We start from the raw sequence: 24011 nt of genomic DNA, 5'->3' as shown, positions 1-24011 counted from the left end.
TCCAGGTGCATCTTTGAGCTGGATCCAGATGATGTCGCTGCTCTACGGTTGGCCAAACAGGGGGAGTTACAGGCCAGAGGAGTTGGTCCAGTCTCAGAGAAGGCTCTGGATAAGCTGATCACCAGGAAGGAGTTGGCACTGCACTGTCGCAAGCGGACCAGAGGAGTGGAGGAGACCACCTGGAGGATCAAGGCGCTCATTGATGAGATGGACAGTGAGAAGGGGAGGGACACTCTGGGTGTACCACTGCTGGACCACGAGGGAATCCAACAGGTCTGGATAGACCAGCAGAGGCACATCGCCTGTATTCAGGACCCAGATTCCTTCCCTCTGTACCAGAAGACAGACACACTGAAGAAGGGTGGTGTGGAGCTCAGCTGCTATCGCTGTGCTTTGGCTCCACCTCCTTGGAGTCTTTCCACCTCCATTTAAATTAACTGACCAAGCTGTAAACGCTAAAAGGGGCCAAGAAACGTGGTGTCATGCGTCCGAAATGACACGGATGTGTAAGTTGACACACGTGTGCTAAATTCTGCAGCTGTTTTGGTGGTGGCATGGCAGGACGTCAACGAAAAACACCATTCGTCCCTGGGTGGCCTCGAACCACCAACCTTTCAGATAACAGTCGAACGCTCTGACCGATTGCGCCACAGAGACCTACGGCGAGCCAGTCCATGGGTTAACTTATAAAAAAAAGCAGACATGGACTTTTCCGGCAATGGCGGACTCGCTTTCCACACTGGAAACCGAGACCCCTTTGGGTAGAGAGAGGGCAAATAGATGCGCCCAACGTGGGGCTCGAACCCACGACCATGAGATTAAGAGTCTCATGCTCTACCGACATTGCTAGCCGGGCAACTGCGGTGAATTGCTTCGGGCTGGTCCCGGTCTTTATCCGTGCCTAAATTGCGCCCGTGAAAGGTAGCCTCACATTTCGCACAGGCTTTGCATAGCCTCTTGTGGGTAAAGTCCGGGTTAAGCCTAGAGGTAGGCTTAGAGTGTACTTTGTTCGTTTGAGCAATATCTGTTGTTGGGGGATACAATTTGACCCAGTAGAGCAGGCCAATAATATGCACAACCCGGAGCTAAAGTTCCGTTTCGGTCTGTCGAGTGAGAGAGCGGTTACCGAAGGCAAACTTCCCCAAATATCCAAAGGCAAAAGTGAGTCATACAACACAGAGTTGGAGGGACACAACCTCCAACCGGAGGCAAAAATGCTGGTACATATAGGCCTATGCCGAATCGATTGACCTCATGCCTCAGAGCCTTATGAGAACAAAATCCACGTTCGATCAATGTCGGAAGTTATTACGGATGCTCGATGGTGTTTTAAAAGGAGTTTTGAGCAGGACCTCTCTGGAACACAGACCTCCACCACCCGGAACAAAACATGAGCATTCCATCCACGCGCCACAGCAAACATAAGCTGATGTAAACTTTCACAACACCCGCTGTCTTCTTTGTACACAAAGCAACTGACCAAGCTGTAAACGCTAAAAGGGGCCAAGAAACGTTGTGTCATGCGTCCGAAATGACACGGATGTGTTAGTTGACACACATGTGCTAAATTCTGCAGCTGTGTTGGTGGTGGCATGGCAGGACGTCAACGAAAAACACCATTCGTCCCTGGGTGGGCTCGAACCACCAACCTTTCGGTTAACAGCCGAACGCACTGACCGATGGCGCCACAGAGACCTACGGCTAGCCAGTCCATGGGTTAGCTTATCAAAGAAAGCAGACCTGGACTTTTCCGGTAATGGCAGACTCGCTTTCCACGCTGGAAACCGAGACCCCGTTGGGAAGAGAGAGGGCTAATAGATGCGCCCAACGTGGGGCTCGAACCCACGACCCTGAGATTAAGAGTCTCATGCTCTACCGACTGAGCTAGCCGGGCAACTGCTGTAAACTGCTTCGGGCTGGCTGTGGTCTTTATCCGTGCCTAAATTGCGCCCGTGAAAGGGAGCCTTACATTTCGCACAGGCTTGGCATAGCCTCTTGCGGGTAAAGTCAGGTTTAAGCCTAGAGGTAGGCTTAGAGTGTCCTTTGTTTGTTTGAGCCATATCTGTTGTTGGGGGATACAATTTGACCCAGTAGAGCAGGCCAATAATATGCACAACGCGGAGCTAAAGTTCCGTTTCGGTCTGTCGAGTGAGAGAGCGGTTACCGAAGACAAACTTCTCCAAATATCCAAAGGCAAAAGTGAGTCATACAAACAAAGAGTTGGAGGGACACAGCCTCCAACCGGAAGCAAAAACGCTAGTACATATAGGCCTATGCCGAATCGATTGACCTCATGCCTGAGAGCCTGATAGGTTACAAGTTACCGGTGCCCTCCTTATGAGAACAAAATCCACGTTCGATCAATGTCGGAAGTTATTACGGATGCTCGATGGTGTTTTAAAAGGAGATTTGAGCAAGACCTCTCTGGAACACAGGCCTCCGCCACCCGGAACAAAACATGAGCATTCCATCCACGCGCCACAGCAAACATAAGCTGATGTAAACTTTCACAACACCCGCTGACTTCTTTGAACACAAAGCAACTGACCAAGCTGTAAACGCTAAAAGGGGTCAAGAAACGTTTTGTCATGCATCCAAAATGACACGGATGTGTTAGTTGACACACGTGTGCTAAATTCTGCAGCTGTGTTGGTGGTGGCATGGCAGGACATCAACGAAAAACACCATTCATCCCTGGGTGGGCTCAAACCACCAACTTTTCAGTTAACAGCCGAACGCGTTGACCTATTGCGCCAGAGAGATCTACGGCGAGCCAGTCCATGGGTTAACTTATAAAAAAAAGCAGACCTGGACTTTACCGGCAATGGCGGACTTCGCTTTGAACACTGGAAACCGAGACCCCGTTGGGTAGAGAGAGGGCTACCATCCCGATTGGAACATGCATCAACTATTGCAAAGTCTTACAAAGTGCTATGAATCTATCAAATATAGCTTAAAAACTGATACAAATAGAATTGGTAATTTTTGCAATAATACTGATACTACTACTACTGCTTATAATAATAATAATAAACCTTTATATCATTCTGACAATCACTTCTCACATCCTGTGGACCTGTCCATACAATTCTGTGGCTTTCTTGTAAGTTTAACGCTTTGTTGCAATACAAATACTTAAAATAAGAATATGATACCACTACTGCTTATAATAAATAATAATAAACCTTTATATCAAAGAAATGTTTCTGACATTCACTTCAGTTCTCACACACTGTGGATTTGTCTTCAATACCATTCTGTCCCTTTCTTGTAATTTTAATGTTTTGTTGCAATAAGAATAATAAAAATAAGAATGTGATACTACTACTACTACTGCTTATAATAATAATAAACCTTTATATCAAAGAATTGTTTCTGACAATCACTTCTCAGATCCTGTGGACCTGTCTGTTATACAATTCTGTCCCTTTCTTGTAATTGTAATGCTTTGTTGCAATACAAATAATTAAAATAAGAATATGATACTACTACTGCTTATAATAAATAATAATAAACCTTTATATTAAAGAAATGACATTCTTTCTGACATTCACTTCTCACACCCTGTTTGATCTGTCTGGAATACCATTATGTCCCTTTCTTGTAATTTTAATATCTGTGTGAGTTTGTAAAAAGTTTTTTCCAGAAAAAAGCCAAAGGATACTGTTGTAGAAATAAAGTTCTTTTTATTTTTTATTTACAAACACCTTCTCCTTCTCTCTCACATAAACACACCCTCACGAGCATACACACACGCATGCACACATGCACGCACGCGCGCGCACGCACGCACACACACACACACACACACACACACACACACACACACACACACACACACACACACACACACACACACACACACACACACACAGTATATAACAGGTTGTGGACTATTTACAAACAAAAAAGCTTTACCTAAGCTTAAATAGTCTCATATGGGGTAAATGAACTAATTTAAAAAGCAAATGAACAAATTAGCTTCATGGAGGGTGAACAAATGACCCTAACGGATGCGCACACGCACACACACACATGTAGCATTTTGAAATAAACAAATTTTTTTTTTTTATCTGCCCTCTTCTTCTTCATCTCCTCCATCCACTGGTCAAGTGGCATAACAGCAGTCTGGGGACAGTAAATGTGGCCATAATACTGGCTGTGGCCAGTATCTTTGTTGCAGGGCTGGTGGCACAGACTGCACTTGTTTTTTGTCCACAGTGCGGATGTAGGGCCTCCGAGCAGGTGGTGGGGAGGGAATGGGGCCAGCAGGAGCAATCTGCCGGACGGCAGGAACTGGAGCTGGACACAAAAACACAAACGGGCCAAAGGCAGGACTGGGGTTGTGGATGACAGGTGAAGGAGCAGAAACAGGTGTTTGGACAATGGGGGCAAATGCAGGACTGGGGTTGGGGACAACAGGTAAAGGGGCAGAATCAGCAGGGAAAACTGCCTTGGCCGGAAAACTTTTGGAGGAGTGGGGTGCGGAGCTGGAACTGCAGACTTTCGCTTGTCCACTGCCTTTCCCACTGTACTTTCAGGCAAGTGGTAGCGGTGTTGGGGACCAGGCTGTAGGGGTGCTTTAGTGGGGTGAATCTGTCCAGGGGAGAGAGGCCTAGCAGCTATAGGAATGGGGGCTGGCAAGTTCACACCCTGAAGCAGGATGGCACATTCTTGCCTCTTCAGCCGCTTTTTGTGCCACTGAATTAAGGTTGTTTGATTCACCTCAAACAATTGCAGGGTGGTATTCTCCATCACAGTCCCATTGCACAGGACCAGCTGCCGAATCTTGCTGTAGTCCCTCAGAATTAGAGTCCATCTTGTTACGGCATGATTTCCCAATTTTTTTGGGCTCCTGTGAATATCACACAGTTTAACAAAGATAGACTCTACCAGGCGGCAACAGTCTGGCCACTGAGCAGGGGATCCTGTTGACCCAAGGATGCAACGGGTCATGCTGTCCACACCAGGCGTGAATTCAGGCTTGGTTTTTGAGCACCTGGAGCGTCCTGTTGTAAGACGCACCTGGTGCCGGGCAGCGTACGCCACTCTCTGCTGGTCATACGGAAGCAGGCTTTGCCATAGGGCAATGATGGTACTGGCCTGCTGGTGGCTCAGAGTTTGCCCAGTTTCCACCCTAAGCCCCACCAAGTAGCCTGCCAGGTTGTCCACTCTCTCTATCCCTGGTACACTGCGCTCATCCACAGCCTGGTAAAATATAAGAGTAAATCAATGTTAAAAAGATACAATATCACAAGCAGAAGAACAACACAACCATCACAATGTACTTGTCACAAAAAGTCTTACCAGCGGTTGCTCAGGCACTGGTTGCACTGCTGGAGGAGCAGTGGCTGCAGCAACAGAGACAGTGAGAGTGGTCGGGAGAGGAAGGATGGAGAGGTAGGTGGTCATGGCAGATGGACCAGAGGCGGTGTGGGTGGTCATGGCAGATGGACCAGAGGCGGCGTGGGTGGTCATGTTGGATGGACTAGAGGCGGTGTGGGTGGTTGTGGCGGATGGACCAGAGGCGCTGTGGGTGGTCATGGTGGATGGACCAGAGGCGCTGTGGGTGGTCATGGTGGATGGACCAGAGGCGCTGTGGGTGGTCATGGTGGATGGACCAGAGGCGGCGTGGGTGGTCATGGTGGATGGACCAGAGGCGGCGTGGGTGGTCGTGGAGGATGGACCAGTCATGGCAGATGGACCAGAGGCGGCGTAGGTGGTCGTGGAGGATGGACCAGAGGCGCTGTGAGTGGTCATGGTGGATGGACCAGAGGCGCTGTGGGTGGTCATGGTGGATGGACCAGAGGCGGCGTAGGTGGTCGTGGAGGATGGACCAGTCATGGCAGATGGACCAGAGGCGGCGTAGATGGTCGTGGAGGATGGACCAGAGGCACTGTGAGTGGTCAAGGTGGATGGACCAGAGGCGCTGTGGGTGGTCATGGTGGATGGACCAGAGGCGGCGTGGGTGGTCGTGGAGGATGGACCAGTCATGGCAGATGGACCAGAGGCGGCGTAGTTGGTCGTGGAGGATGGACCAGAGGCGCTGTGAGTGGTCATGGTGGATGGACCAGAGGTGCTGTGGGTGGTCATGGTGGATGGACCAGAGGCGGCATAGGCGGTCATGGAGGATGGACCAGAGGCGCTGTGAGTGGTCATGGTGGATGGACCAGAGGCGCTGTGGGTGGTCATGGTGGATGGACCAGAGGCGGCGTGGGTGGTCGTGGAGGATGGACCAGTCATGGCAGATGGACCAGAGGCGGCGTAGGTGGTTGTGGCAGAGGAAGGACCAGAGGGCACCCTGGTCATCCAGTTGTAAGACTGAAAAAAGGGGAAAAAAAACATGTTTATGGAATTTAATTTATCTTTTTTTACTTTGCTTTTTTATTAATCTATTTACTCTTTAGATTGTATTAATGGTATTTAGTTTGTTTCTATTTTTCTTTTCATTGTGCTATACAAATAAAGTTAATAGTGCTATACAAATAATACTACTTGTACTTTTATTATTAAGAATAGTTACCAGTTGTTGATTAGGTGCTGCTGTGGTGGTGTTAGCAGACCCAGTCTGGACAGAGGCAGGATTGCTGGCTACGCTGATTGTGGTGGGTGATGAGCCAGGGGACAGGTCCAGCACCTCAATAGTGGGATCCAGGTTAAGGTCCAAACTGACATCTCCGAATCCCTCATCCTCCAACTCCTCCTCCGTGCCCACATCCTCCAACATCTGTTCTGTCACCTCAGAGTCAGGATCCACGTCCTGCATGGCCTGCCCTGTTTGACGGTACAGGTAATCTATACCTATGAGTTCACCTGGGACAGACAGGAGAACACAGTAGAGGGAAATCAGTTTTCAGAAAAATAATATAAATATTCTATTTTTATGCAATCTAAAAAGCAATTTAAAGCTGAAACTCACCAGTATAGACAGATGGTGTCTGAAAAGACGGTACAAGCTGTCTCCCAAGTACCTTAACACTGTGGGTGTTGACACAGTGCACCAGGTCCCCGGAGTAGCTTAACAGGGACGGAGGTGTGCCTGCCAGAGATGCCATTTTACGGTCCTGATTCCACCTGTTCAAGCCTTCCAGGAGGTAAAGCTGGAAATTTAAGCTGTTGGCGCTTGTTCCTTTAGATAAGATCGATAACGTTACATTACTTTTTTTGTGCTATGCTATTTGAAAGACATTCATTGAGTCACCCTTAATATTTCTGATGAATAATGATTTATACTGACCTGGAATGAACCTATTCAAGTGTAGATGAAAGGACTCCAGTGATGTGGAGCCCCTTGCGCATCTGTATTTTGGCAGCACAATACCATCTTTGGTGGTGGTGCCAGTCTGTGTGTAGAGCAGCACACCTGGTTCATCTTGATTGCACTTTACGTGCCTCATCTGGACTTGCCAGATGTGCTGCATCCTCTCATGGTCCAAGAGAGGGACACCAAGAAGGTCTCGACCCTTTACCCCCATCAGCTCGCTGAGGAGGTGCTTGATCATCAGAATGGTCTGCTGCTCTCCTCTTGTCCGCCTTCGGCAGTGCAGGGCCAATTCATCCTTGGTGATCCGTTGGTCCACCATAGTGTCGGTGATACCAGGGACACCTTCATGTTTCAGCTGCTCCCTCTTGGCCTGCCTCAGCAGAGACACATCCCCACTGTCCCATTCAAAAATGCAGCAAGACATGCGTGCCATGAAAATGGGGTAAAGAGGATGTGCATCTTTAGTGCACCCAGCTGCCAGTCGCCGCATGAAATGGTAGATGTCCAGCTTCACCACCAAGTCTGGCCACCCACCAAATCGCTGCTTGAACTTGGTCTGCCCAGTGCCCTCCCGACAGCAGTCGCAGTCCACATAGAGGAGCTGAGGCGGAGCCACACCCGCATCAGTGTACCTCCGGATGAGGTCAGCTGCCATTCGGTCCAGGGCTGGACCCTCCTGAGCTGTCAGAACACTAATGAGGATCTGGCCCACCTCATTGCTGACAGATGTTAGCCCCATAGCTGTCCCCTTTGCAAACCCCGACAGCTTCTTTGTGATCTGTAATCACACAGAAAAGACAGTGAGTGATGCTAAATTATTTATATATGGAACATTACATACATACTACTGTACTACTACTAATGGTGTATTTTCAATTCTTTTGATTGAAATGTAAAAATAGTTACCTTTTTGGTTGAGTCCATCTTCAGAATGCAACCATATGTGGACGTTATGCTGGCTTTAATGTGGTCAATCCTGCACAAGATATCTCACCCATAAACAGCCAGCATCCACCTGTGGGAGGGGATAGTTTCGGGCTCAGGTGGCTCCTGAAACCTCACAGGGAGCAGGCTTGGCTGGGAGATGGAGTCTGAGCAGGCACCAAGGTATTCGCAAAGCCACTCCAAGGTATCGGCACAGCCACTCCTCGCTGTGGTTCTCCCGCAGCTGCCTCACTAAGCGAGAGGGGCTGTTGCCCAGGGCCCTCTCCCTCAGGAACCTTATGACCCGCATGTCACAGGCATACCTGAATAAAACAAAGGGAAAGAGAGACAGAAAGACACAAACATTAAAACCAGCTCATCTCAATTGTGTTTTAAATGACAAACATTTGTTACACAAGCTAAGTAATCTCAGTATACTCACTTTCGAGTTAGGATCAGCCTAAATTCCAGTCTTTGGGCTAAGTCCAGCTGGTCCAAGATGGCCTTGCTGGTGGAAATTAAGGCCGTTTTGCACCCACTGCACCAGAGAGTCTCCGTGATCATAAGGTAGTACTGGTCCACATCCAGAACCTGACGGGCTTTCTTGTGTGCCCCATAGACTGTGAGCTGTCTCCCACACATAGGACAGGACAGCCTGACCTTCCAGAAGTGGTATGGCATCCACATGCCAGTGTTGGCATGGCAGGACGTCAACGAAAAACACCATTCGTCCCTGGGTGGGCTCGAACCACCAACCTTTCGGTTAACAGCCGAACGCGCTGACCGATTGCGCCAAAGCTGGGGAACAATAGTCTGTTAGAGGGGGGGAAGAAAGGGAAGAAGGGGGAAGAGGGAAAAAAGAGGAAAAAAGAGAGAAAAGAAGGAAAAAGGAGAGGAAAAGAAAAGAGATTTTTTTATGACTTTGTCCCCCCAATATCAATATTTTGAAAGTCTACGTTTGTCATAAATTATTGCAAAAACTGTTTTTTTGTATCTTCCTATACATTTATATGGGATTAAAGATGATCACAAGGTTGGCGGTTCGAATCCCACTGCTGCCAGAAATTAAGATGACTGTGTTATGGTGTGAATTATGTTTTATCATTAAAAATCACATAACTGGTTTCCATATTACAGAAATGAGTTCTGTTCTGTCGTTTTACAATATAAATGAATATTGTACTAATGACATTTAAATGATTCTAGATATTTTATTTATAGTAAATTATACTATACTTTTAATTATATTCATTAAACTATAGTTTTAATTATATTTCTGCTTCAGTAATTTTATAAAAACTAATCTATAAACTAGTCAATTATTGTATTACTGAATTCATCCATTACAACATTTTTTTCACAAGTGACTAACTTTGGAATGATACTATAGTAAAGGAACACACAAAAAACAAGGAGAGAAGCATTTATGATCAAAAGACCAAACTTTCATTTTATTTTCATCCTTTTTTTAAAAACTATATACAAGGAAAACTATATACAAGGAAAACTATATACAAGGAGAAATAAATTATTTATTTTCTTTTTTTTATATCCTCCAACCACTGCTCCTTTGCCACTGTCTCTACTGAGGGGCAGTATACAATTCCCTTGTACTGACTGTGCCCAGTCTCTGCTGTTCTGAACTGCCCGCATTTCTTGCAAGTGTTGTGCTGCACTTTGCGGGTCAGTTTTCGAACTGGAGCTAGAGCTGGAGCAGGAGGGGCAGAGGAGAGGCTGACCCTTAGAGCCTGTGGAGCAGCAACCAGGACGGGCCCCTGCGATGAGGCAACTGGCGTCAACATCAGCAGTTGAGTGCCTGGGGGAGGAGCAGGAAATAGTTGCCGCTGGGTTGGTGGTGTCTCAGCTGCTGGTGTCAAAACCACTGGGGCTGAAGGGATCTTCCTCTTCCTCTTCACCTGTGCCTGGCCCACAGTGCTACTTGGCAGGTGGTACTCGTGAGCTGGGCCTGGCTGGGGGGGCGCAGATAGGGGGCGCACATTGGCAGGGAGCAGAGGGTCAGCAGCAACAGACAAGCGGCTAGGCAGTTCCAGCCCCTGCATTACAACTGCAGTGTCCTGTCTTTTTACCCGGCTGTTGTGCCACTGAACGAAGGTGGTGTGGCTAACGTCCACCTGCTGGATTGTGGTCTGCTGCATTACTGTTGCATTTCCCAGAATGCACCGCCTGATTTTTCTATAGTCCTCCAGGATGAGGTCCCATCTGGACACTGTGCCAGTCCCCTTCTTCTTGGGACTCCGGTGAATGGCACAGAGCCTGACAAAAATTGTCTCAATCAGGCGAGAACAATCTGGCCACTGGGCAAGTGGGGCAGTGGTGGTGAGTGCATGCCTCTTCACACTCTCCACCCCTGGAGTGAACTCCTGCCTCTTCTTGGGTGACCTGAACCTCCCAGTATCCAGCCTGCTCCTGTATCTGGAAGAAAACATGACTCTCCTCTTGTCGAAGTCCAGCAGGTTCTGCCAAATAGCAACAATATTGCTCACCTAAGCAGAGAAGAGCATATAATACAGAGCAAATGAGAAAAAAAAACAAGCAAGTGTAAACATGTATGACAAGTCAAAGAGGGAAAGTATAAAAAGTTGAATGATCCTGACCTGCTGGTTGGTGAGTGCCAGAGAGGGATGGTTCCTGAGTTCCACAAGACACTCCGCCAGGCTGTCGACTCTGTCCATACCTGGCACACCAAAGTCATCCACAGCCTGAAAAAAATAAAGATATGAGCAACAATATGAGAACAGTGAAGTGGGATAAAACACAGATACATATACACTGTTCTATAGAAATACCAGGATTGATTATTGCATTCTAAAATGTCAGCAGACTGACAATAATTTAGACATTTGTAATAAAAAAAAGTATTTACATACCGCAGACTCATCAGGAGATGCTGAAGCACCTGGCTGCAGCATGGAGGAGGCAGCAGACTGGGTGGAGGAGGCAGCAGACTGGGTGGAGGAGGCAGCGGAGGAGGCAGCAGACTGGGTGGAGGAGGAAGCAGAGGAGGCAACAGACTGGGTGGAGGAGGCAGCGGAGGAGGCAGCAGACTGGGTGGAGGAGGAAGCAGAGGAGGAAACAGACTGGGTGGAGGAGGCAGCAGACTGGGGGGTGGAGGAATCAGCGGAGGAGGGAGCAGACTGGGGGGTGGAGGAGGCAGCAGACTGGGGGGTGGAGGAGGCAGCAGACTGGGGGGTGGAGAAGGCAGCAGACTGGGTGGAGGAGGCAGTATGGGTAGAGCTAACAGGCTGGCATGAGGGAACAGACAGGTCAGCAGCCATGGTGGATAAGGCAGCAGGCTGTGTGGATGAGGCAGCGGGCCGGGTGGTGGAGGAGGAGGCAGTAAGGCTTGAGGCAACAGACTGGCAGGAGGGAGCAGCCAGGGCAGCAGCCAAGGTGGATGAGGCAGCAGGCTGAGACGGGGTAGCAGCAGGCCGAGAGAAGGTGGCAGGCGTGGTGGAGGATAGAGACTCAGAGGGCATAAAGAAGGAGGAGACAGAGAAGCTAGGGTCATCGGTAAGACTTGACACAGTAATGTCATGAGTCTGGTCTTCCCCGAAGCCCTCGTCTTCTTCGTCCACACCTTCATCCACATCCTCCAGCATGTTCTCTGTCTCCTCTGAGTCGGGGTTCACCACCAGAGGCTGTCCAGTCTGACTCAGGAGATAGTCAACACCAAGCAGCTCTCCTATGAAAAAGAACATAAAAGCACACACATACATGACTAATTATATTCAAAGCATTCTGTCAAGATATAATGCAACTGTAATCAGAATCAGTGTATGGTTGGCTTTGTTAATGGTAATAATAAAATTATGGACTCAATGTCTAGTTGAAACATTAAAAACCCACAAATTAAAAGTATAATGTAGCCAGATAAGGGTAAGACATACCAGTGTATTTGGCAGGTGCCCTGAAAGTTGGCACAAAAGCCCGGCCAAACACCTTCAGGCTGTTTGTGTTGACGCAGTGAGCCATATCCCCGGAGTAGGTTAGAAGGGACGCTGGCTTGCCGGTCACTGCCGCAGTCCCCCGATCCTGATTCCACCTGTTCAGGCCTTCCAGGAGGTATAGCTGGAAGTTCAGTGCATTGGCACTGGTTCCTAGAAGAAGAACAAAACATTTATACCACTGTAAAAGGATGTGCCTTTCAATCTGAATAATGCATAGCAATTATTTAAGACATCATACATGTGAGACACTAACCTGGAATGAACCTGTTCAGGTGGCAATGGAAAGATTCCAGGGATGTGGACCCTCTGGCACAGCGATATCGTGTCAGGATGACCCCCGCCTTTTTGGTGGTGCCTACCTCAGTGTAGAGCGGCACTTCTGGCAAGTCCTGGATGCACCGTACATTCTGATTCTGCACACGCCAGATGTGCTCCATGCGCACTTGATCCAGAAGTGGCACACCCATAAGGTCCCTCCCATTGGCCCCCCCCAGCTCCTGCAGCAGCCTCTCGATGAGGCGAATGGTGTCCTCCTCACTGCGCGTCCTCCTGCGGCAGTAAAGGCTGAGGTCCCTTTTACTGATGCTCCTGTCCACCAGGAGGTCAGTAATAGCTGGCATACCCTCCTGCATCAGCTGTTGTTTTTTGGCCTGCCGCAACAGGCTGAGGTCCCCCGCATCCCACTCAAAAATGCAGGCGGACAGGCATCCCATGAAGGTTGGGTAGAGGGGATGGGCATCGGTGGTGCAGCCCACGGCCAGCCTTCTCATAAAGTGCCAGATGTCCAGCCGGATGTGGAGGTCTGGCCATTGCCCAAACCTTGTGTGCAGCTTGCTGGTTGCCCCCTCACTACTCACGCAACAGCCACAGTCCACATACAGCAGCACTGGGGGTGGAACGGCTGCCAGGCGGTACCGCTCCATGACACCAGCCACCATCCTGTCCAGTCCTGGCCCCTCCTGCACCGACAGGACACTGGTCAGTATCTGGCCGACCTCTTTGCCAATAGAGCTCACCCAGAGTGCTGTCCCCCGTCCATGGCCAGCCAGCTTCTTTGTGATCTGGAATTTACCAATGTAACGACACATTCAGAGATCTGAACTTATTGTTTTAAGAGAGAAAAAACTCATTTGAGAATTGAGCCAAAGCGATTGAGAAAAATGTCTATTTGGCAGTATTTAAGAACATGTAAGTCTATTACAGAGTCAGATTATTTATTACCTTTTTGGTGGAATCCATCTTTAAGATGGTGCCAAAGGTCGACGTGATGCTGGCCTTGATGTGGTCTATACGGCAGAGGATGTCCCTGCCGTATACGGACAGCACCCAACGACTGGTGGGGATGTCGATGGGCTCTGGAGGCTCCTGACAGACAACCGGAAAGAGGCTGGGTCGATCCACAAAGTCAGCACACTCCCCAAGATAGTGTGCCAACCGATTCAGCCATTCTTCCCCATGGTTCTCTTTCAACTGCCTCACCAATCGAGCGGGACTGTTGCCCAGCGTCCGGTCCCGGAGCAGCCTAATGACACGGATGTCACAGGCATACCTGAAAACGCATTGTTGCTGTGATTAGTTACATGTTAATTGAAGGGTCATTTCAGTGGTTTAATTCTTACAATCAACATCTTTTCTACACTGATTTACTCACTTGCGGGTCAGGATCAGCCGGAACATTTTCTGGTGAGGCAGGTCAAGCTGGTCCCGGACAGTCTGACTTGTTGACAGATAGTTAAGAGAACACACAGTGCACCTGAGTGTCTCTGTCACCATCAGGTAGTACCTGTCAATGTCCAGGACCTTCCGAGCCCTCTTGTGAACACCATAGCCCGTCAGGTTCTTGCCACAATCTGGGCAGGACACCCTCACCTTCCACAGGTGGTAGGGCATCCACACCATCAATCGATGGGTGAAGAACCGGTCTGGAGTTGGTGTCTGGTGGTAAATGAGGGCTGGGACAGGGGGCTCATACCACAGCTTCAAATCTGGCCGCAGCTTGCCAGAGTGAAATAAGGTGTTGGCAATCCACCTCTGGTCCTGCACAGGGATGGTCTTGCTCATTTCCCCTGGTAACCAGAATGAAGCTGAGGCCTCAGCCGGGGCTGGCATGACTCCTCCAGGCTCCTCCTGTTTGGAAGACAATTTGTTTATTGTATAAATAAAGGCTTCTGTAATATACACCACAGCCTGTCCAATAGTGTTTTTTAATTGCTTTGTTGCAATTCCCACAAGCAATTGGTAAATAAAGACATTCTTTAAATTACTACATTATTAGCTTAATAACTATGTGATTTGTATATGTACATCTCTGTTAACAGGTCACTCTAAATTGTATCCTAGATGCATGCATTTTCTGTAAAGCTGCTTTGAAACTATATACATTGTAAATACATAATACATTATAATTAAAATGTATAATTAATAAATAAAGAATAATAAAAAATATATATACATATACAAATACATAAGAATTGAATTGAATACTATAAAACTGAATACTTGAATACTTCTCATTTAGGTTAACTAGAATGAAAGCATGAGATCAGGTTTTGAAAGAATGACTAGCTGTATTACATGTGTGATCAGCTTGGAGTTTTGTAAAGAGTTTTAAAAATGTATGCCTTACTTGTGAAACAGTTCCAAAGTGAATTTTTTTAAAAAAAAAGTAAATTGCTGCTATACTCACAGAGGATGGAGCAGGACTGGGGCTCCTCACAGAGGATGGAGCAGGACTGGGGCTCCTCACAGAGGATGGAGAAGGGGTGGTGGTCCTCACAGAGGCCATAGATGGGGCCCTCACAAACGATGGAGAAGGGGTGGTGGTCCTCACGGAGGATGGAGGAGGAGACGGGCTGGGAGGAGAAGGGCTGGGGGTCCTTGAAGAGGATGGAGCAGGACTGGGGCTCCTCACAGAGGATGGTGAAGGGGTGGTGGTCCTCACAGAGGCCATAGATGGGGCCCTCATAAAGGATGGAGAAGGGGTGGTGGTCCTCACGGAGGATGGAGGAGGAGAGGGGCTGGGAGAAGGGCTGGGGGTCCTTGAAGAGGGTGGAGGAGAGGGGCTGGGGGTCCTCCGACCCACTAAATTTGGCTTAAGTGACGACATCTGGGACCCACCAAACCGTGACTTAGTGAACTAAAAAGAGAAACAAAGTTAATTGTATGACAACCACACTATACATTTTCAACACAAACATTTTTATTCAAATCGAGTGTTTACTTATGTGTGGTGGGTAGGTTTAGGGGTAAGGGTCGGTTTGGTGATAGAAAATATAAATTAACCTGACATAAAGGCAATGGAAGTCTATGCAATGTCCTCACTAATATAGTCAAACAAAAATGTGTATGTGTGTGTGCGTGCAAGCGTGTGTGCGTGTAAAAATGTGAATGGCCTGACTGATCAGTCTGCAGGAGTATGCTAGAATTATTTTGATGTTGGTGGGCCGTAGATCATATCAAACAAACACAAGATGAATCTAAGTAAACATTAATTACAGATTTAATATTCACCATTGACAAACTTGGAGGGGGCCTCAGGAATGTCCGTGGGGTAGGAGCAGTGTCTGAAGCCTCAGACTGGGGAGCAGCTGTGCCAGGAGCCTCAGACTGGGGAGGTGCAGCAGAAGACTGAGTGGCAGCGGCAGGCTGCGTAAACAACACCAGAAGGGCATAAGATGTAGTGAAACAGCATAACAGTATTTTAACATATATGTAATGCAACATTAAATGTCATTTTCAAATGCATCACCTTAGTGGTGTGGAATCCACAGTTGCAGACCATGGACCCTCCAAAGAGGGTGGTCTGTCCGTGGACCTGCATGGGGCATTTCTCAATCTGAAAAGACAAGAAGCATTATTTACTGATATTTTCTGCACCATTCATTTTCAGGTGACCTGCATACTACATACTATGTAATGAGATACAGATAACTTTGCTTTACCTTCTGATAGAGGTCATACCACTTCCGCTGCCTTGGGGCTGGTCTATTTCCTCCTCCAGAAGGCCAAACCCCAGAGCTGGCAAAAGCCCTCAACCTCATCATCCACTCGCCATCTCCCATGGCCTTGTGGCTCTTTGGCTTTGTGCTCATCTAAACATAACAGGGAAATAAAAGTAAAAAAATGCATTTTTGCAAGTACTGGACTACACTGATTTTCCCCCCACTAAATTATAATGATACAACTATATAAAAAAAGAATTCAAACAAAACTTCAAGCTAACTAAATGATGGCACCCCTTCCGGAAAATGATTTTACAACAAATAAAACATGGTTCATATAGTTTAACACAAACGAACCATGGTTTTGCTACACTAACCACAGTCTAACCATTATATTCATAGTAAAAACTGTGGTTATATAAATGGTAATCAGCTAAATAAACATACTATAGTAAAACCATGGTTAATTTTTTTAAGGGATGACTATTTCTACTACTTATAACATTGCTTTATTTATTCAAACCAAACTTCAAGCTGACTAAATGGTGTTTATTATTTAAGATTATAGGCAACTGGTGATAAAGTGACCACAGTTTATAAACAGAAACACTTATACTATAGTAAAACCATGGTTATTATAAGTGATGACTTTATCTACAACTATAAGAGGTTTTATTTATTCAAACCAATCTTCAAATGGTGTTTAATATTTAAGATTATAGGCAACTGGTGATAATGTGACCACAGTTTATGAACAGAAACACATATACTATAGTAAAAACATGGTTATTATAAGTGATGACTTTATCTACAACTATAAGAGGTTTTATTTATTAAAACCGAACTTCAAGCTGGCTAAATGGTGTTTAATATGCAAGATTAGAGGCAACTCGTGACGACGTGGCCATAGTTTATAAACAGAAACACTTATTTTACCATAGTAAAACCATGGTTAATATAAGTGATGACGTTATCTACAACTATAAGCATTTTTTTCATTCAAACCAAACTTAAAACTGACTAAATGTTGTTTAATATGTAAGATTATAGGCAACTCGTGATCACGTGATCACCGTTTATGAAGACAATCACTTTTACTATAGTAAAACCACGTAAACATCGCGACAGACAGATCTAGCATACAGAACACCGATTCCTAATTACATCTCACAAAATAAAGTCATTTAACATGAATTTAATGATGGTTTTATTCATAATTCTCCTCAGAACGTTAGGTTAGCAACTTAGTGATTGCTAAAAGAAAACACTCGACAAAACGACTTTGTGTGAGGGATGAAAATGTAACTAATACATGAACAATTAATAATATAGTCAACAGAAGAAGAAAAACAAACATTTAAAACTTACTTTGCTCGGTAATAACGGAGTTATAGGGGTTTCTGAAGAGCGCGTTTCGTCATCCAATCTCACAATGGATGTAAGCGCGGTGAGTGGCTGTGTCCATTCTCATGCCGCGAAGCGATTGGCTCTCGTCCAATCTCACAATGGACAGCGAGCGATGCGATTGGCACTTGTCCAATCTCACATTGGAAAGCGAGCGACGCGATTGGACGAGGATAGAGCGGCACAGAGACCTACGGCTAGCCAGTCCATGGGTTAGCCTATAAAAGAAAGCAGACCTGGACTTTTCCGACAATGGCGGACTCACTTTCCACGCTGGAAACCGAGACCCCGTTGGGAAGAGAGAGGGCTCATAGATGCGCCCAACGTGGGGCTCGAACCCACGACCCTGAGATTAAGAGTCTCATGCTCTACCGACTGAGCTAGCCGGGCAACTGCGGTGAACTGCTTCGGGCTGGCCGCGGCCTTTATCCGTGCCTAAATTTCGCCCGTGAAAGGGAGCCTCACATTTCGCACAGGCTTGGCATAGCCTCTTGCGGGTAAAGTCAGGTTTAAGCCTAGAGGTAGGCTTAGATTGTCCTTTGTTTGTTTGAGCCATATCTGTTGTTGGGGGATACAATTTGACCCAGTAGAGCAGGCCAATAATATGCACAACCCGGAGCTAAAGTTCCGTTTCGGTCTGTCGAGTGAGAGAGCGCTTACCGAAGCCAAACTTCTCCAAATATCCAAAGGCAAAAGTGAGTCATACAACAAAGAGTTGGAGGGACACAACCTCCAACCGGAAGCAAAAATGCTGGTACATATAGGCCTATGCCGAATCGATTGACCTCATGCCTGAGAGCCTGATAGGTTACAAGCTACCGGTGCCCTCCTTATGAGAAGAAAATCCTTGTTCGATCAATGTCGGAAGTTATTACGGATGCTCAATGGTGTTTTAAAAGGAGTTTTGAGCAGGACCTCTCTGGAACACAGGCCTCCACCACCCAGAACAAAACATGAGCATTCCATCCACGCGCCACAGCAAACATAAGCTGATGTAAACTTTCACAACACCCGCTTTCTTCTTTGAACACAAAGCAACTCACCAAGCTGTAAACGCTAAAAGGTGCCAAGAAACGTCGTGTCATGCGTCCGAAATGACACGGATGTGTTAGTGGACACACGTGTGCTAAATTCTGCAGCTGTGTTGGTGGTGGCATGGCAGGACGTCAACGAAAACACCATTCGTCCCTGGGTGGGGTCGAACCACCAACCTTTCGGTTAACAGCCGAACACGCTGACGGATTGCGCCACAGAGACCTACGGCGAGGCAGTCCATGGGTTAGATTATAAAAAAAGCAGGCCTGGACTTTTCCGGCAATGGCGGACTCGCTTTCCACGCTGGAAACCGAGACCCCGTTGGGAAGAGAGAGGGCTAATGGAAGCGCCCAACGTGGGGCTCGAACCCACGATCCTGACATTTAGAGTCTCATGCTCTACTTCTGAGCTAGCCGGGCAACTGCGGTGACCTGCTTCGGGCTGGTTGCCGTCTTTATCCGTGCCTAAATTGCGCCCGTGAAAGGGAGCCTCACATTTCGCACAGGCTTGGCATAGCCTCTTGCGGGTAAAGTCAGGGTTAAGCCTAGAGGTAGGCTTAGAGTGTACTTTGTTTGTTTGAGCCATATCTGTTGTTGGGGAATACAATTTGACCCAGTAAAGCAGGCCAATAATATGCACAACCCGGAGCTAAAGTTCCGTTTCGGTGTGTCGAGTGAGAGAGCGGTTACCGAAGGCAAACTTTTCCAAATATCCAAAGGCAAAAGTGAGTCATACAACAAAGAGTTGGAGGGACACAACCTCCATCCGGAAGCAAAAACGCTGGTACATACAGGCCTATGCCTATGCCTAGGCCAATCGATTAACCTCATGCTTGAGAGCCTGATAGGTTACAAGTTACCGGTGCCCTCCTTATGAGAACAAAATCCACGTCCGATCAATGTCGGAAGTTATTACGGATGCTCGATGGTGTTTTAAAAGGAGTTTTGAGCATGCAAAAATCTAACATTCACAGACATTCATACATTTAATCAGGACAATCCGTCCCTGTACACCAGCAAGAGTCTGAGAGCAGAAACAGCAAGGAGAAGCTGTATGAATATAAATATAACACCCAATAAAAATAAAATCAATACTAACTGGTCTCTTTGGCAATTTTTAAAATCCAAATCATTTCTACATGTTTTTGTTTGCTTGTGTTTTTATATCTGTAATGAGGTCATAAATAATACCTGTGCTTCGTAATCTGTGGATACGTCTATTTTGATATTTGGAGAAATACACACAGTGGGCACAAATTAATTATATTCACATTATATATATTTTATTTGTTTACAATTATACACTAATTAATGGAGCCTAACTGCAAATCGCAGATGAAATTGTAATTGACTGTCTAATTCTAAGATGCAAACAAATATATATATATATATATATATATATATATATATATATATATATATATATATATATATATATATATATATATATACATATACATATTTGCTTGCAGCTTAGAATTAGACAGTCAATTACATAGATATATTAATCCATGTAATTGATCCTAAATTAATCCTTACATAAATATTATTGATATAGGTAATGGTAATGGACTGCTGACACATCAACTTTGTTTGAGGTAAGATTTAAAAGCTTTATAAAAAATACTTTTTTGAATAAATGAGCAAAACCCAAAGCCTATCAGAAATTGTCTCTGCCTATTTAATCGTTGGAGGAGCTATGGGACTAGATATAGCCAACATTGTTATCCACGGTAAAAGGTGGTATCACTTTATCAAGCTTTATAAATAAAAAGCAAAATTACAAAGACTATTGCTGCATCCCACAGAAGTGAACTTTGAAGGCATTTGAGTCAAAAATATGATTGTGTGGTCCTACAGTGAAGAAAGATGTAAGAGATGATAACCTGAAAGTCTGAAATGCATACCTTAGCCTGATGGAATCCACAAAGGCATTTATGTGGTTCACCAAAAAGTGTCGCCTGACAACGAACCTGCATTGGACATTTATCTATCTGTAAAAATTAAGCCCTCAAAGTTATGTTAAACCAGTTTTAGCATGTTTTCTCATTAACTTTTGTCATTACATACCCTCTGAAAGAGGTCAAACCATTTCTTCTGGCGTGGGGCAGGTCTGTTGCCTGCCTCCGAGGGCCAAACCCCTGTGCTGGCAAACCGCCGCAAACAGGACATCCACTCATCGTCCCCCATGGCCTTGTGTGACTTTATAGACATCTATGGAACATTTGAAACATCTTTAGTCTTTTTAGCTAAAACATAAATTATATTTACGTATTACAAACGCTTGACTACTTATTACCAGTGTTGTGCAAGTTACTTCCAAACTGTAGTACATTATATATTACTTGTTACTGTTATTTAAAAGTAATTCATTACCTTACAATATTACTGTCTCAGAATTGCAATGCGTTACATTACTCCTGTATTACTTTTGAGTTACTTTCAACAAAATAACTATACAGAAGTAGAACTTAACATTCTAAAATGACTAGGGCTGTAACGTTATGCGATGTGAAACCGAAATCGTGACACTCAGATCCACGAACCTGCAGAATGGCGACACACCCCTTCCAACTCCTAGCGTTATCCATACCGTCCAGATCCAATGCTACCACATCTTTAAATTACTATTAGTATTATTTGAAGTTAATTTAACATTATAAAATACGTAGACCTACACCACAAAACTAGTTGAGAATAAATTATTTAAAATTTGGGAATTCCAGCGTTATGGACATGACATTTGCAGACTTGCAGTTAACTTATATAATTATATAAATTCTCAGAAAATGCATTAAAACCAAAATATTGAAACGTCTGTTTATCCATAGGCTCCTCCCAGAAAGGAGTCCAGACATTAGAAAAATATCAGTCTACACATGCGTTTTATATTTAATATTAGGGAAATCGACAGTCATGTGTGACAAAAAAAAATCTTTAACTTTTAGGAGGCAACGATTTTTTGTTGTTGTAATTCTGTGAATTACACTGCGCAAATCTAATGAAGAAGGGTTGGCTCTCCACAGAAGATAAAATATTCATTTTATTTTATTTTTCGTGTTCGCATTTATAAGGAAAAAACAATGTTACAGACGTGACAGTTCTCCATTACGGACGCGACCGCTCTAAAGCGGCACTAAAAGACTGCTTTAAAACTTTCACAGACACCTTACACAGAAGACACGAAGCCTTTCTTTAAAGTGAATTTCGTTTTGTATTAATTGTACGTACCTGAAAAATATATCTATATTGAAATGTCTACTTGTAAACAGAACAATTCAAAACGAAAGAAAACAGACTGCTCTCTGCTTATGAAATGAAATGTGCATTTCTCTCTGGTGCATTCACTAGCCTACTGCGAAGATCGCGAGTCAGCATCGTCAACTTCAACTTGACTTTATTAATAAACAATCAACATCTCCTTGCTATATTTGACATATTCATAATCATTGCTTTTGCCGGTTCTTTGTGACTGCTTTTAGGTGCTTTATCGGCAGCGCCGCCGCCCTTACATGAACGCGTCACCACGGCATCAAAAACATGATTGCGTGATGAAAACATGAAAAATACCACATAAACATAGCCTAACTGTTTAGAAAGAAAACACAGAACGAATAGCCTAATGCGCATACGTCCATCTCGCGAATGTAGTCTTCTTCATGCCATCTTCACCATTAGCCGCTTTTCCACTGGCCAGCGCGAGCACAGAGGCCGAAATCATACCTCACGGCACTCCTGTCAAAAATAAATCGCTATACAAATATATCAGACGCTGCCATTTAGTCTTTAATTACAGACTTGGACACCACACGCGGCTATTGACTGACCACGAACAGGTAATTTAGCCTACTTGCATCTTTCATTCGTTAATGTCTGGCGGTCTTGCTGTTTTTTTTTTTTTTTTTTTTTTTTACAATTAAAACTAAAAGTCTTTTGTAAGATTCTTGATTCCGAGTAAAATATTACTGAAAATTGATTAGTAATGCCTTACACTACTGCGTTACAGCAAAACGTAATATGTTACTGTAATGCATTACTTTTGTAACGCGTTACTCCCAACACTGCTTATTACTGTATTTGATACAGTACTACTTTAATTAAACACTAAACAATAACATACCAGAATCATGATCGATATTGACATTTTTAAACACACCTTAAAGAACACTGAAGGTAAAAAAACATGAATATATTATTGTTGTTAATGTATTTCATCATTGGATACAATAACATGAGAAGTGCTGCAGTATACTACATCAAGACTGATCATGACACTAAACAACTTTACATTTTAACATGCAAATTAAAATATGTTGTTGTTAATCTAGATTGAAGTTTATCAAAAAATAGATAATAACATTAAAAAGTACCTTAATGCAGCATAACATATGAGAAAAAGTTAGCAATATATGAAAAATATGTTGCTGATGTTAATGTAGTTCATCAAAACATTAAGATGAAATGCTGAGTTTGCAAGCAGATCAAGATCGCGATAGATCATAACAATAAGCACCTTAATGGGTCATAAAATACGAGAAGAAAATGAAATATGTATTAGTATATTGTTGTTAATGTAGTTTATCTTACTTGTTGACATTCGATGAATAAACGGCAATACTTTCGGCGCGGGTACACCTGAGAATAAAAAAGAGCCCGTCTCTCCACGGCGCCTGAAAGATGAAGATTCGATGCGTGATTGGCCAAAGAATCCTCTTAAAGATGAAGCCAGAGAACGCCATTGGCTCAGCAAAGATGGAGATCCGAAGCGTGATTAGCTAAGGAACTCTGACAAAGATGAAGCCCGATAACGCCATTCGCCAAGCACAGATGAAGATACGACGCATGATTGGCCGAGGAACTCTGACAAAGATGAAGTCCGAGAACGCCATTCACTCAACAATGATGGAGTGCTCGCGCTTGATTGACTGTTGTGAAACAGCCGCACGGCTGTCAGGTAGCGCCACAGAGACCTACGGCGAGCCAGTCCATGGGTTAGCTTATAAAAAAAAGCAGACGTGGACTCTTACGGCAATCAGGAGCCGAAAGGGAGTAGAGTCTTCCCCGTGGGGGCGTGGTCCCCTGGAAAAGATCAATATCGCAGTCGTATGGGCGGTGAGGGGGGAGGAAGTGGCTCGGGAACGACTGAATACCCCCCGCAGATCATGATATTCCTCCGGTACTCCAGACAAGTCCCCCGGCTCCTCCTGAAAAACAGAAACAGAAGAAATAGGGGGAACAGCAGACACTAAACAATCAACTTCCAAAACAAAATAGATCCCAGGGACCAATCAATGTGGGGATTATGGAGCTTAAGCCAGGGATGGCCTAAAACTATAGGAGTATAAGGAGAACGGAAAATTAAAAAAGAAATTGTCTCTCTGTGATTACCAGAAACGGTAAGAGTCAATGGAACAGTCTCTCTCTGTACTCTAGGTAGGGAACTACCATCTAGGGCAAAAAGGGGGGCGGAATCACT

The 24011-nt window shown here is 45.2% G+C and overlaps 6 non-coding genes across 6 annotated transcripts; all 6 read right to left on the bottom strand.

Annotated features, from left to right (window-relative positions):
- Positions 1-783: 783 nt before the first annotated feature.
- On the bottom strand, positions 784-856 carry trnak-cuu (transfer RNA lysine (anticodon CUU)). Its single transcript has one exon. It is a non-coding gene; the product is annotated as a tRNA-Lys (tRNA).
- A 765-nt stretch (positions 857-1621) lies between these two features.
- On the bottom strand, positions 1622-1695 carry trnan-guu (transfer RNA asparagine (anticodon GUU)). The gene has a single exon. It is a non-coding gene; the product is annotated as a tRNA-Asn (tRNA).
- A 126-nt stretch (positions 1696-1821) lies between these two features.
- trnak-cuu (transfer RNA lysine (anticodon CUU)) lies at positions 1822-1894 on the bottom strand. Its single transcript has one exon. It is a non-coding gene; the product is annotated as a tRNA-Lys (tRNA).
- A 7022-nt stretch (positions 1895-8916) lies between these two features.
- On the bottom strand, positions 8917-8987 carry trnan-guu (transfer RNA asparagine (anticodon GUU)). Its single transcript has one exon. It is a non-coding gene; the product is annotated as a tRNA-Asn (tRNA).
- An 8831-nt stretch (positions 8988-17818) lies between these two features.
- trnak-cuu (transfer RNA lysine (anticodon CUU)) lies at positions 17819-17891 on the bottom strand. Its single transcript has one exon. It is a non-coding gene; the product is annotated as a tRNA-Lys (tRNA).
- Positions 17892-18684: 793 nt separating this feature from the next.
- Positions 18685-18758, bottom strand: trnan-guu (transfer RNA asparagine (anticodon GUU)). Its single transcript has one exon. It is a non-coding gene; the product is annotated as a tRNA-Asn (tRNA).
- Between the last annotated feature and the right edge of the window lie 5253 nt (positions 18759-24011).

This window comes from Siphateles boraxobius, unplaced genomic scaffold (genome assembly GCF_051911475.1).
Source record: "Siphateles boraxobius isolate OS27281-9 unplaced genomic scaffold, OSU_SipBor_1 19, whole genome shotgun sequence".
Taxonomy (NCBI): Eukaryota; Metazoa; Chordata; class Actinopteri; order Cypriniformes; family Leuciscidae; genus Siphateles; species Siphateles boraxobius.
The sequence above is the reverse complement of the archived record's forward strand: the minus strand, read 5'-3'. Positions and strand labels throughout refer to the sequence as shown.